Genomic DNA, 12653 nt, shown 5'->3' with positions numbered 1-12653 from the left:
GGAGGGGAGTATACACCCACCTCCAGCCCTGGATAGCCACCCTGTCCCTCCAAGGGAGGGAAAACTGAGAGGCGTTGTGACGTGCCCAGAGGACACAGGGTCACTGAAAGACAGACTTAATCAGAGGACAGAACGCTTCCCCTCCCCCTACACCTTACCATTGCAGCACTACAGGCCCATTTACCAGAGTTCCTTTTCTTTTTTTTTAATTTCAGAGAGAGAAAGGGAGAGAGAGAGAGAAACATCAACAATGAGAGAGAATCATCGATAGACTGCCCTCTGCATGCCCCCTACTGGGGATCGAGCCCGAAACCCGGGCATGTGCCCTGACTGGGAATTGAACTGTGATCTCCTGGTTTATGGACTGACACTCAACCACTGAGCCACACTGGCTGGGCCGGAGTTCCTTTTATGCAGTATGGTTTTCAACAAAAAATTACAAGGCATACTAAAAGGCCAACACAGCTTGAAGAGACAGAGAAAATATCAGAACCACACTCTGATATAGCAGGGATGTTGGAATTATCATCGGATTGAAAATTTAAAATAACTATGATTAATATGCTAAGAGCTCTGATGGGAAAAGTAAACAATATGCATAAACAGAGAGGTAATATAAGCAGAAAGAAGGAAATCCTAAGAATTTCTTTTTAAATGTTAGAGCTTACAACCCGTTAACAGAAATGAAGTGGTCTTTTCCTCCCATGAAGACTCACAAAATGAAGAATTCTCCCAAGAAAGCAAAGGGGTTCCTCAAATAATAATGTCTATTCCACTTAGCATGTAGATTAGGGCTGAACTGACGTACACACCTCACACCCTTCTCCTGATAGATGCCAGCATGAATCAAAGAGTCAGGGTGTTGCCTTGACCTCCAATTCCCTTGACCAAGTTCAAGTTCAAGTTCATAGTATTCTGAAGGGCCTCGATCAATAGGCTCAGCCCTACTGGGTAACCTAAAAACAGAGCCAAAAAGAGTTTTAGTAATTGCCCTGTCTTCCCCTTTTTCTTTTTTCAGACAGCTCGCTCTGCCTTCTGCTGAGCTTTGAAGTATAATTCAAAGGCCTAAGCTGATTTACTCCCAACTACCTACCAGCCCAGCTCTCAGCCCCATTAACAAGCACTTTATCCCGAGACTGGGCAAGCAGGTGCTGCCACGAATTATCACCGGGCTCTCCAGCCAGGCTGTTGGGAGGAGAGGGGCTTTTGCATACGGAGGCAGCAGACACAACCCTCTGAAGGAGACGAGGGAGGTGTGCACAGGTCTGGGGAGGTGCCAAGGAGTCACCCAACCCAGACGGAGGTTGGTGGGTCAGGATTTTTCTGGAAAATCTTCTCTTTCGGATGAGCCTGGAAAGTAGATTAGGAATGAACTCCACGGGTACAAGCTCACTGTGAGCTTTGCCAGCCGGAATGGGATTGACGACCGATGGGTTTCACTGTACTGCACCTGACTTCACACGAAGCCCCAGATGTCATGACTGCAGGCCTTTTCTCTGGGGCTACTGGGTTTCTTCATAAAATGAAGCTCCAGTCCACTGCTGGGCGTGGGGAGAATGCTGCTTAATGAGCCTACGTGTAGATATTCTGGATTCTGCTAGGAATAGCCTGGGCTGTCATCATTTAGGGGGCAGCTTTTTAGTGTCTAGTTCAGCCCCCACCACACCCCCACCTCCCCCTGTGCTGGGACTGTGATTGCTAAATCTGGAGGCTCTCTGGTTCAAATTCTCCAGAGGTTAACCCCTTGGTGTCCTCTGAGGAGAGAAGTGCCTGACTACATGGCGAAATTCGCCATGACAAGGACCTCAGTCAATCCTACTGTTTGGGAGCCTGCTTTACCGCCACCTCCTGAAATGCCGGTTCTGCCCATTCCTCAGCCTTCTGGGATTCTGGGGTGACTCGGCTGTTCCTCAATATATGCGCCTCCTTAGTCAGGAGAGTTGGCCCTCCTCCACTCTGCCCAATTGTTTGTCATTCCCGGCCCAGTTCCTGTCTTCATTTATTGTTTCAGGGTCAGAGCTGCCCTCCTGGTTTCATCAAAGATGGAGAGGGCGTTGCATGTTCTCCTTATTGTTTGGAGCGGATTTAATGGAGAGAGAATAGGATAGAAACAAACTCAGCCATCCTTGAGTACCCTTACCACCACGAAACCATACACTTAAAAGTGGTTACGAAGGTCAATTTCATGGTATGTGTTTTTTTACTGCAATTAAAAACAAAACAAAACCCAGCCATCTTAAAACCAGAAGTCTTCCCATTGGGGTTTTCTGTGAATTTTGAAACACAAACACAATTTCCTTGAGAATCTATGACATGTGGAAAGTGAATATCTTGACTTCCATACAGTCTATTGAGACAGTTATTGGAAACAGCGAGAGCAGTGAGTGGTTCTCAGTGTGGTCTGCAGACCAGACGCATCAGCATCCCCTGGAAATTTGTTAGAAACACACATTCTGGGTCTTAAACCAGACCCACTAAATCAAAAGTTCTGCACTCTGTATTTCAAAAAGCCCTCCACAACTAAATATTGAGTATCTGTTTTGTGGTGGTTGATACATCAAGAATCACTCATCTAGCCCTAGCCGGTGTGGCTCAGTAAATAGAGCATCGGCCTGCGGACTGAAGGGTCCCGGGTTCGATTCCGGTCAAGAGCATGTACCTTGGTTGCGGGCACATCCCCAGTAGGGAATGTGCAGGAGGCAGCTGATCGATGTTTCTCTCTCATCGATGTTTCTAACTCTCTATCCCTCTCCCTTCCTCTCTGTAAAAAATCAATAAAATATATTTTTTAAAAAAAAGAATCACTCATCTAGAGCAATGTAGGGGGAGAGAATGAAATCAAATAAAGGCTGAACATCAAAGGGTGGGTCTAACTCCGTAACATGGCGAAAAGGTCAAGGAAACCATGAAAGGGGAGAGAAGGTAATTCTTTGAGTGCCTACCATGTGTCAGCTACCATGCCTGCCAGTCTGCATAGTTTTCTCATTTAATCCTCAATTTCCTCGAAAAGAAAAAATTATTTCCCCCATTTTACAGATTGGAAAACTGAGGCTTTAAAAAGGTAAATAACTTAGCTATTTAAGAAGAATTTTAACCAAGGTCTGCCTGAGTCCTAGGTCCTTCTCTTTATTTTCCACACTTCCCTCTTTCAAAATGAACCTCCTCACTGAGAATATCACTGGCCATGGAAGACTGAGAAAAGTAAACAAGATTTCTCTTCTGCTTGGTAAAATTCTGATCATTCTCCAAAGCAGAACTCAAATGTCACCTCCTCTGGGAAGTCTTCTAGGACTGCCTTGCTCAAAGTCAACCTTCCCATGGCACTTTGCACACACCTATCTTGGAGTACCCCTCATACACCTCATTGTAGTTTTCAAATCTTTGGTTCCAGGATCCCTTAGAAATTACTGACATTCACAGGCAAATGAACCTTGATCTAAACTTCACGAACTATACAAAAAGTTAATTCAAAATGGATTAAGGATTATATGTAAAAATGTAGCACTATAAAACTTTTAGGGGGAAAAAAATAATAGGAGACATTCTTCAGATCCTGGGGCTGTGGGAAGACACCAAACGCAGAATCCATAAAAGAAAGAAAAAAGAGATAAGTTGAATCATTCAAAATGAAAACCTTTTGCTCTGAAAAAAGACCCTATGAAAAGGACAAAAACACTGGGAGAAAATATTTGCCAACTACTTCTAACAAAGGACATTCTAGAATACATTAAAGAACTCTCAAAACTCAAGAGTGAAAACAAACAATCCAATTACAAAATGGCCAAAAGACATGAACAGACATTGCACTGAACAGGACATAAAGCTGGCAAATCAGTGTATGAAAATATTTTCAACATCATTAGCCATCCGAAAAGGCAAATTAAAATCACAGTGAGATATCATTACGATTATTCGAATGTCTAAAACTTAAAAAAAAAATAGTGATAACACCAAACGCTGGTGAGGATGCAGTTACCAGACCACTCGTACATTGGTGGTAGGAAAGGAAAAAGGTATAGCCACTCAGGGGAAAGGTACAGCAACTTCTTACAAAATTAAAAACGTGCTTAGCATACTACCCAGCAATTGGACTTGCAGCATTTGACCCAGAGAAGTGAAAACATACGTTGACACAGAAACCTGTACATTAATGTTTATAGCAACCTTACTCATAATAGCCAGAAATCAGAAACAAGATGAAGCAAAATGTGAGGCGTCTATACCGCGGAACAGTACTCAGCCATAGCATTACTGTTACATGCACCAATGTGGATGGATCTCAAGGGAATGATGCTGAGTGAAAAAAGCCAATCTCAAAAGGTTACATAATTGACTATTCCATTTATGTGACGTTCTTGAAATGACAAAGTTATAGAGGAGAAAACGGGTTCAGTAGGGGAGAGAGAAGGAGGTGGCTGTGGCTACAAAAGGGTAGCATGGGAGTCCCTGTGATGAAACTGTTCTGTATTTTGACCTTGGTGGTAGTCACACAAATCTACACAAGTGATAAAGTTTCATAGAATTACACACACGCGTGCGCGCACACGCACACGCACGCACACACACACAAGTGCACGTGAAATTGGTGAAATCTGGACAAGAAGGGTGAATTGTATCACTGGCAATTTCCTGGTTGTGATATTATACTACAGTTATGCAAGATGTCACCACTGGGGAAAAGTGGATGAAGGGTGTACAGGGTTTCTCTGTATTATTTCTTACAACTGCATGTGAACCTACAAGGGTCTCAAAATGAAAAGTTTAAAAAAAGTATTGAGGACTGCAAAGAGATTTTGTTTGTGTTTAATATCAATCAGTATTTACTATGTTAGAAATTAAAGTGGAGACAGTTCTAAAGTATTTATTAACTTATTTTTAAAATGATAATCAACCCATTATATGTTAATATAAACAAAACATTTTACAAAAAATAATAAGTACATTTTCAAAAAAAAAACAGTGAGAAGAGGGACAGAGTTTTACAAATTTACAAATCTCTTTAATGCCGGGCTTCATAGACAACTGGATTTCAGATCTGCTCCTACATTATAGTATGTTGTGCTACCACACATCATGCTGCCTCTGGAAAATTCCATGGTACACACATGAAAAATTGGGTGAAAGAGGCAAGCACTGTCTTAGTATTAGTCTGAAAATAATACTGATCTCCTCAAAGGGTCTCAGAGATCCCCCTAGGCAGCCTGAGACCACACTTCGGAAACTCCCGTGTTATCGCGATCATTCATCCACACCTCTGCTCGTGCACTTAGCAAATGAGGACTGGGACAGCACTGTTTTCATCTCCGTTCCAAGAGCATGTACAGTGCCTGGCACAAAGCTGATACCCAGTAAATGTTTGATGAACCAATGGAATATTGATGACTTGTTAGCTGAAAGAGAGGTGTGTGTGGGGGGGGGGGGGGGGGGGGTGGAGAATGAGAGAGAGAAAGAGAGAGAGAGAGAGAGAGCGAGAGCCAAATCTGGTTGACAGTATATTGCTTTAGACTTTTAGTTCTGAGTCAGACTAAAGGTCAGAGTGTTCTGGTATAGCTTGATCCCACAGAACAAACATAGTTCTGAAAAACCAGAAGGCTCCTGGGGCATGAAACATGAATGACTGAGTAGCCTTTTGAGAAAGGTCTCGCTGTGTCACAATTCCTCGCAAGTTTTTTTTTTTTCTTTTTGACTTCAGAGAGGAAGGGAAAGGGAGAAACAGCAATGATGAGAATCATTGATGGCACGCCCCCTACTGGGGATTGAGCCTATAACCCAGGCATGTCCCCAACCAGGAATCAAACCGTGACCTCCTGGTGCATCGGTTGATGCCCAATCACTGAGCCACACCGCCAGGAATCAAACCGTGACCTCCTGGTGCATAGGTTGATGCCCAATCACTGAGCCACACCAGCTGGGCCCTCACAAATTTTGACTTTGAGGCCTCTCCACACCATCCAGACCAAGCATGGGGAGGAAGGGGCTCTATGGGCTGTGCAGTGACCTACTGAATTCTTCTCTCCTGATTCATTATCCTGTGCTCCGAACTCCCTAGGTGGTCCCCAAAGCAGCCATTAGTGGCCAGTCTCAGCCCACTGCGTCCACTGTGGCTCTGGGAGGAGGAACACAGTTTCTAGCCACCTTCCAGGTTACAAATTGGTTCTCAGTTCTCATCTGAGGCATTCATCAAAGCACAGTTTAGCAGGGAGCATAGAAAAATGCACAGGCTCACCTAAAATCGCCACTGAAAAATGTTGGTATCGACTCTGCGTCAGACACTGAGCCAGACCTGTGGAACATTCTGAAGTGACAAAGCTCAGTCCCTGCCCCACGGAGCTCCCGCGCTAAGTGGGGAGATGATTCTACGCAGGAGCAATAAGGACTCTGAGTGAAATGGTGAGAGAAATCACCTCTCCTTGGATCAGGAAGAGGAGGTGCATTCGATTACGGCCCTGGGAGCAGGAGAAGGCCATTGCCAGGCAGGCAGAGGACCAGCACGCCAGAGGTTATTGTGTTAGGAAAGAGAGAGGCAATTGTATTCACACAGCAACAAGTAACAGTGGGCGACATAAAACGGAAGTGTATTTCTTTCTATTATCATGGTCTAAGCTTAAATGGTCTAAGGCTCCTACAGTGGCCCAGACCCCTTCCCTCCTCCTGCCCCCGCCCACCTGAGGCCCTGCCCTCGTCTGTTTACATGGTCCGAAACCATCACGTCTGCATCCCAGCCAGTGGACGTGGGCAAGCAGAAGAGTGGGCATGCTGCTTCCTTCAAAGGGCCCAGCTCAGGAGCTGCACACCTTACTTCTGTTCACATCCCACTGTCCAGAACGTAGCTGCAAAGGAGGCTGGGAAATGCAGTTGAAATATTTGAGTTTCTATTGCTCTATAAGAAATTGGGAGACAACTCTAAGTTCCTGCCCTGAGCACAGAGGTGAAAATGCAGAGGGAGGTTAGAGAAGAAGCCAGTAGCTAGGTTTCTAGAAGTTGTGAGAGGGGGAAGGAAAAAGGTAGGGAAGGTGGGCCGGGGCCACAGGGTGGAAGGGCCACTTTGTTCTGTAAATCGATGGTTCTCAGGTTTGGGCACATGGCATCATCTGAGGGTTTGTCGAACCCCAATTACTGAGCTCCGCCTCCAGGGTATCTGACTCAGTAGGTCTGCGGAGAGGCCCGGAAATGTGCCTTTTCAACCAGTTCCCAGGTGATCCTGGAGCCAAGAAAGGTTTTTTGCTTTTTTTTGTTTTTTTGGATTTTACATTTTCTCTTTTTAATAAAAAGGCACCTATAAAACAGGTCAATACACAGAAAGCTTTTTTAAAATTTATTTTAATTCTTTATTGTTTAAAGCAGGGGTCCTCAAACTACGGCCTGCGGGCCACATGCAAATACAAATATTGTATTTGTTCCCATTTTGTTTTTTTACTTCAAAATAAGATATGTGCAGTGTGCATAGGAATTTGTTCATAGTTTTTTTTTAAACTATAGTCCGGCCCTCCAACGGTCTGAGGGACAGTGAACTGGCCCCCTGTTTAAAAAGTTTGAGGACCCCTCCTCTAAAAGGACAGTGATGTCAGTGACGCACAAGCCTACAACTGTGAGGTAAATCCCTAGTGTCTGTGACCATATGCATGCATATGCATGCATTATGCTTATATGCATGCATACAAGTCCTTTGGTTGATCTCTTACTCCCCCTCCTCCCCTCGCCTTCCCTCTGAGGTTTGGCGGCCTGTTCGATGCTTCTCTTACACAGAAAGTTGTAAAGAAAAAGCGAGATGACAGGCCTGTGTTTCAGGAAGCCGATTCTGTTGAGCGACAGGGAACCGTTGTCCTGAAGCTTCCCCGTGCACTGGAGTTTCTCACCCTCTTGACCCTTAATGTTCCTGAGAAATTCCAGTCAAGGAAAACAGGGATGACAGAGAGCCTGCAAGGCAGGGTTCACGCTGACGGCGTCCGTCTCAGTCTGGACCCACCAGCTCTTGGTTTTGTGTGCAGAAGCCTGGACAGGGGTGGTGGTGGTGGGCAAGTGCCCTTCCTCCCTGTGCCAGAATTTCTCCATCAGTAATACAGATGGGGACCATTTGTCTACCTGGGAGCCAAGGACTTTCAGAAGGCACAGATAAAAAGTTGGGCAATGTCCCAAGGCTGTGGGGATTCATGACTCACCTATACCATGGGTTGGAGAGAAAATTGGCACAACCCCTGGAAGGCAGTTTGACAAACCAGAAAGGTAAATGCCCATACCCTTTGACCCAATGGTTCCATATCCAGGAAGTGAGCCTACAGATACATTCATGTTTATGTGTAATAGATAGGTTATATAGTGCCCACTGTTTGTACTAGCAAGAGATGGAAAACAACATAAATATCACCCACAGGGGGCTGGTTGCATCCCAGAGATGGAATAATGAGAAGTCCTTAAAATAACAAGTTAGCCCTAGCTGGGTTTGGCTCACTTGAAAGAACATTGGCCTGTGAACTGCAGGGTCCCAGGTTCGACTCCAGTCAAGGGCATGTATCTCAGGTGCAGGCTTGATCCCCCAGCCCTGGTCGGGGCATGTGGGAAGGCAACCAATCGACGTGTCTCTCTCACGTCGCTGTTTTTCTCTCTCTCTCTCCCTTCCACTCTCTCTAAAAATCAATGGAAAAATATCCTCAGGTGAGGATTAACAACAACACAAAGATCTATAAGAGTCAGTTTAGAACAGTGGTTCCCAAACTTATTTGGCCTACCGCCCCCTTTCCAGAAAAAATATTACTCAGCCCCTGGAAATTATTTTTTTTTAAATTTTAATAGCAGTTACTCATCGCCCCCAAATGCACCTGTGGCCATCACCGGCCCCCTGGATCGCTGCAGCGCCCACCGGGGGGCGGTAGCACCCACTTTGGGAATCACTGGTTTAGAATAATGATAGATGGATAGATAGAATGAGATAGATATAGATCAACATGTGTATGTACCTCTCTAATATATACATATGAAAGGGTGGACACTGTTGTGATATGCTGCTATTAATACACATACATGTGCATGCATGTACACATGCTTATCTCTGCAGAGCACATCTCCAGGAGGATTCAGAGGGACAGGCTGCCTTTCAGGACAGGAATTGGAATGGAGGTCCAGGCTGAGAAGGGAACTTACATTTCACTGTAACCTTTTTTGTTGTATTTTTTCAACCCTGCATATGCATGCTTTATTTAAACAAAAAACATGGAAGCATTGCCATGTGCTTTACATGCTCTATCTCACTAAATCTTCAGAATCACCTGACTATTCTGACTATTCACACGGCACAGGAAGGTGAAGTCCTTTGGGGGAAGGCTGGGGGGGGCGGGGAGGGAATGGAAGGAGCCTTGACTTGCAGGGTTTGCCGATTTCCAATGTTCCGATATTCCCACCATGGCCGGTTTCAAGCTGTGGAGTGAAGTCACTGAGCAGAGCCGGGAAGAGATGCTCACGATGAGCTCTCCTGAGCCGCAGGAAGCAGGGCAGCACAGCCCGGAAGGGGCCTTGCACTCCCGAGGAAGGCACCTGACTCTTTCCCCTTCATACGTGAAAGGCTTGCTTCCCACGAATAAAGCAAATGTAAGCAGATACACCACTTAAGGACCTTCCGGGCATCCTTAGAGATAGACACCGGGTGTCTATTTATGGTGTAAACAACCTGCCTGTTTTTCAATGGATTTGAAACAAAAACCAGAAATTAAAATTAAGCATCTTGGTTTTATTTGTGCAAATTGCTTTGCCATTCTCTTTATGAAATATTGCGCATGGCTATACATGTATAAGGTAATAGAAGAATAATACATTAGTGTTAGCATTCTGACAACCCAGTCCTGCGTGCTAACCAGGGCCAGCAAGCTAAATTAGGAGAGTGGTTTAGAAACTTCACCAGCGCTTTAATGAGAAACGTGGGGATGAGAGGATCAGACAGACTTGGATTCAAGTTGTATTCCAGATTGTCATCTGCTAGACACCTCTAGCAAGTCACTTCTCATTCTGAGTCTCAACTTACTCATGTGTTAAGTGAGGATAGTGCCCACCACACAGATCTGTACAGGCAAGCCTGCCACGTTTAATAGATGAGGTTAACATGTGGTCTATATCTGGATATAAGGTGGGTGTTTTCCCCAAAAAGTATCCCTAAGAAGAAAAAAAGGGTGCCTTATTTTTAAGTTCTCAGGAAAGCTCACAGAATCTTTCATATTCCCTAGACTTTCTCAATTATTTTAAACAACAAAGTACTGTTTGTGGGAGACCAACTAATAGAATTGATGATTAAAAAAAAAAAAGCAAATGATAGAATTGATGTTTTAAAAAAAAGAGCAAACAATTTTTGACACAGATGTAGTCATGATTCTGAGGGGTTGGCCTCATGCTTCTTATAAAGAGGACTTTTAAATGCAACACAGTAAAATGTTAAGATGTTGTGATCACAAATATAAATCAGTAGGACAAAAAGAAAAACAATACTGTCCTAAGATTGAGTGAACTGGGACTTTGAGGATAAAATATTTCAGTGACAGCATTGTATAAAGGCTCAAAAAGTGATGGCTCACAAACAAGTTAGAGAGAATTGAAATATATGTGATCTAGAAGGTGAGCAGGGTGATTCAGAAACCATCCCCACTGATAATAAAAATACTGAGATCAAAGGTACACAAGAAGGAGAGAGAGAATAAAATTGTTTTGTTAAATACAAGCCTAGGGAGGGGAAACAGTATTTCTAAAGTAATGTATTATTCATACATAATATATTTGTAAAATATATTATTTAAATAATGTATTAATAATCCTGAGAGTATGTGCATACCTAACATAATAAATTAAATATTCTACATAGACATTTGATTATTTCATCTACAGCCTTAAGAATGTATATATTCAAGTCGGTCCCCCAAACATTTTCTGTTTGCTAATTTTCTCATTGTGAAAAAAAGAGAGGGTCATTTTTACATCTGGGACCACCTAATACGGAGACAAGTCTGTGCAAGCACTTAAAACTCCCAAAGCCCGTGTGATTGTGACTGGTGCTGTCACGGTTGCTAAAATTGTGTTTATTATGATTGTTCTACCACAAGCTGGTCTCTTCCGCTGTGCTCTTCCAACAACCTAACCTGGGTTGAAATTCCCTGATCTTCTACTTCCTGGCTGCGTGATCTTGGGCAAGTTGCCTAACCTCCTTGTGCCCCAGTATCCTCATCTGTAAAAGAGAGAATACAGTAATAGTAATATTATATCACAGGGTTAAGAATCCAATAAATTAGTATATATAAGAAGTGTATGAACCAGTCCTTGGTAAGTGCTTTTTAAATGTTATTTTTTTTTCACCGACAGGGAACTGTAACTACTTAGAAACATGGCAGTTTTCCTCACAATACCAGATTTTGCCAGCAGGGAACTTGTCTTAGTCATCTCAGTATCCCCAACTCACACAAAGAGCCTCAAGCCCAGTAAATGTTGGTTGAAGCAATACGTTTTACAGAGAAAGCAAGGCAGTGTATAATGTTCAGGGCCCGGCACAGCACCTGGCTCCCATTAGCTGAAAGAGGCAACACTTACAGTATTGACATCTATGGTGCAGCCTCATTTTTCACTGGTCGACCAAAACCTAAAGTAAAATCACCATGCAATAGAGTCAGGAAAGACTGTGGGCTGGGTACTGCTTTCTTGGTGTTCTCACTGGACTGTGAGTTCCTCCATGGCATGCACTGGGTTTTATTTCTCTCAGCCCCCACGCTGGCAAACAGTAGGAGCTTAGCACTCACTGAGCAAATGAGCAATAGGATACAGTCTGCATTATGGTATGTTATTTTCTTAATTGAATTTCATTCTTTTTCATATCTGCAAAAAAGTATTTAAAATTAACACCAAAAACATAAAGCCCAGTCGGCGTGGCTCAGTGGTTGAGCACTGACCTATGAACCAGGAGGTCACGGTTCGATTCCTGGTCAGGATTTTCAGGCGGCTCAATCCCCAGTAGGGGGCATGCAGGAGGCAGCCGATCAATGATTCTCTCTCATCCCTGATGTTTCTCTCTCTCTTCTTCCTTTCTCTCTGAAATCAATAAAAAATTTTTTTTAAAAGATATACATAAAAAGGTCAAATCATATGAAATGTTGAAAGAATCACCTAAAGAGAAGTTTTCTTGTCATCTAGAGTATTATTTATCCAAATGTTTCCTTTATGTCTGCATAAAGACACACAAGTACATAAGCAGAGTGGCTGTATCGTGTGATGGTTTAAGATCACAAACTTTGGAATTGGATATGCCTGGGTTTGAATCTAAGCTCTACCTTCTAAGTGGCATGGCCTTGAGAAAGTCACAGAACCTGTCTGTGCCTCAATTTCTACAAAAAAAATAAATAAAATGGAGATAATCATAAGACCTACACTATAGGCTTATTGAAATAATAAATTTAGTCTTTATAGAGCATTTAGGTCAGCTCCAAATACAGAGACACAACTCAAGTAAGGTTAGCAATTATGTATACACTAGTGGCCCGGTGCACAAAATTTGTGCACACTAAAAGGGGATTAATTAGAGGAAATATTTTTTTTTAAATGTATTTTATTGATTTTTTACAGAGAGGAAGGGAGAGAGATAGAGAGTTAGAAACATCGATGAGAGAGAAACATCGATCAGCTGCCTCCTG

Source organism: Myotis brandtii, unplaced genomic scaffold, assembly GCF_000412655.1.
Source record: "Myotis brandtii unplaced genomic scaffold, ASM41265v1 scaffold45, whole genome shotgun sequence".
NCBI lineage: Eukaryota > Metazoa > Chordata > Mammalia > Chiroptera > Vespertilionidae > Myotis > Myotis brandtii.
Note: the sequence above shows the minus strand (reverse complement) of the source record.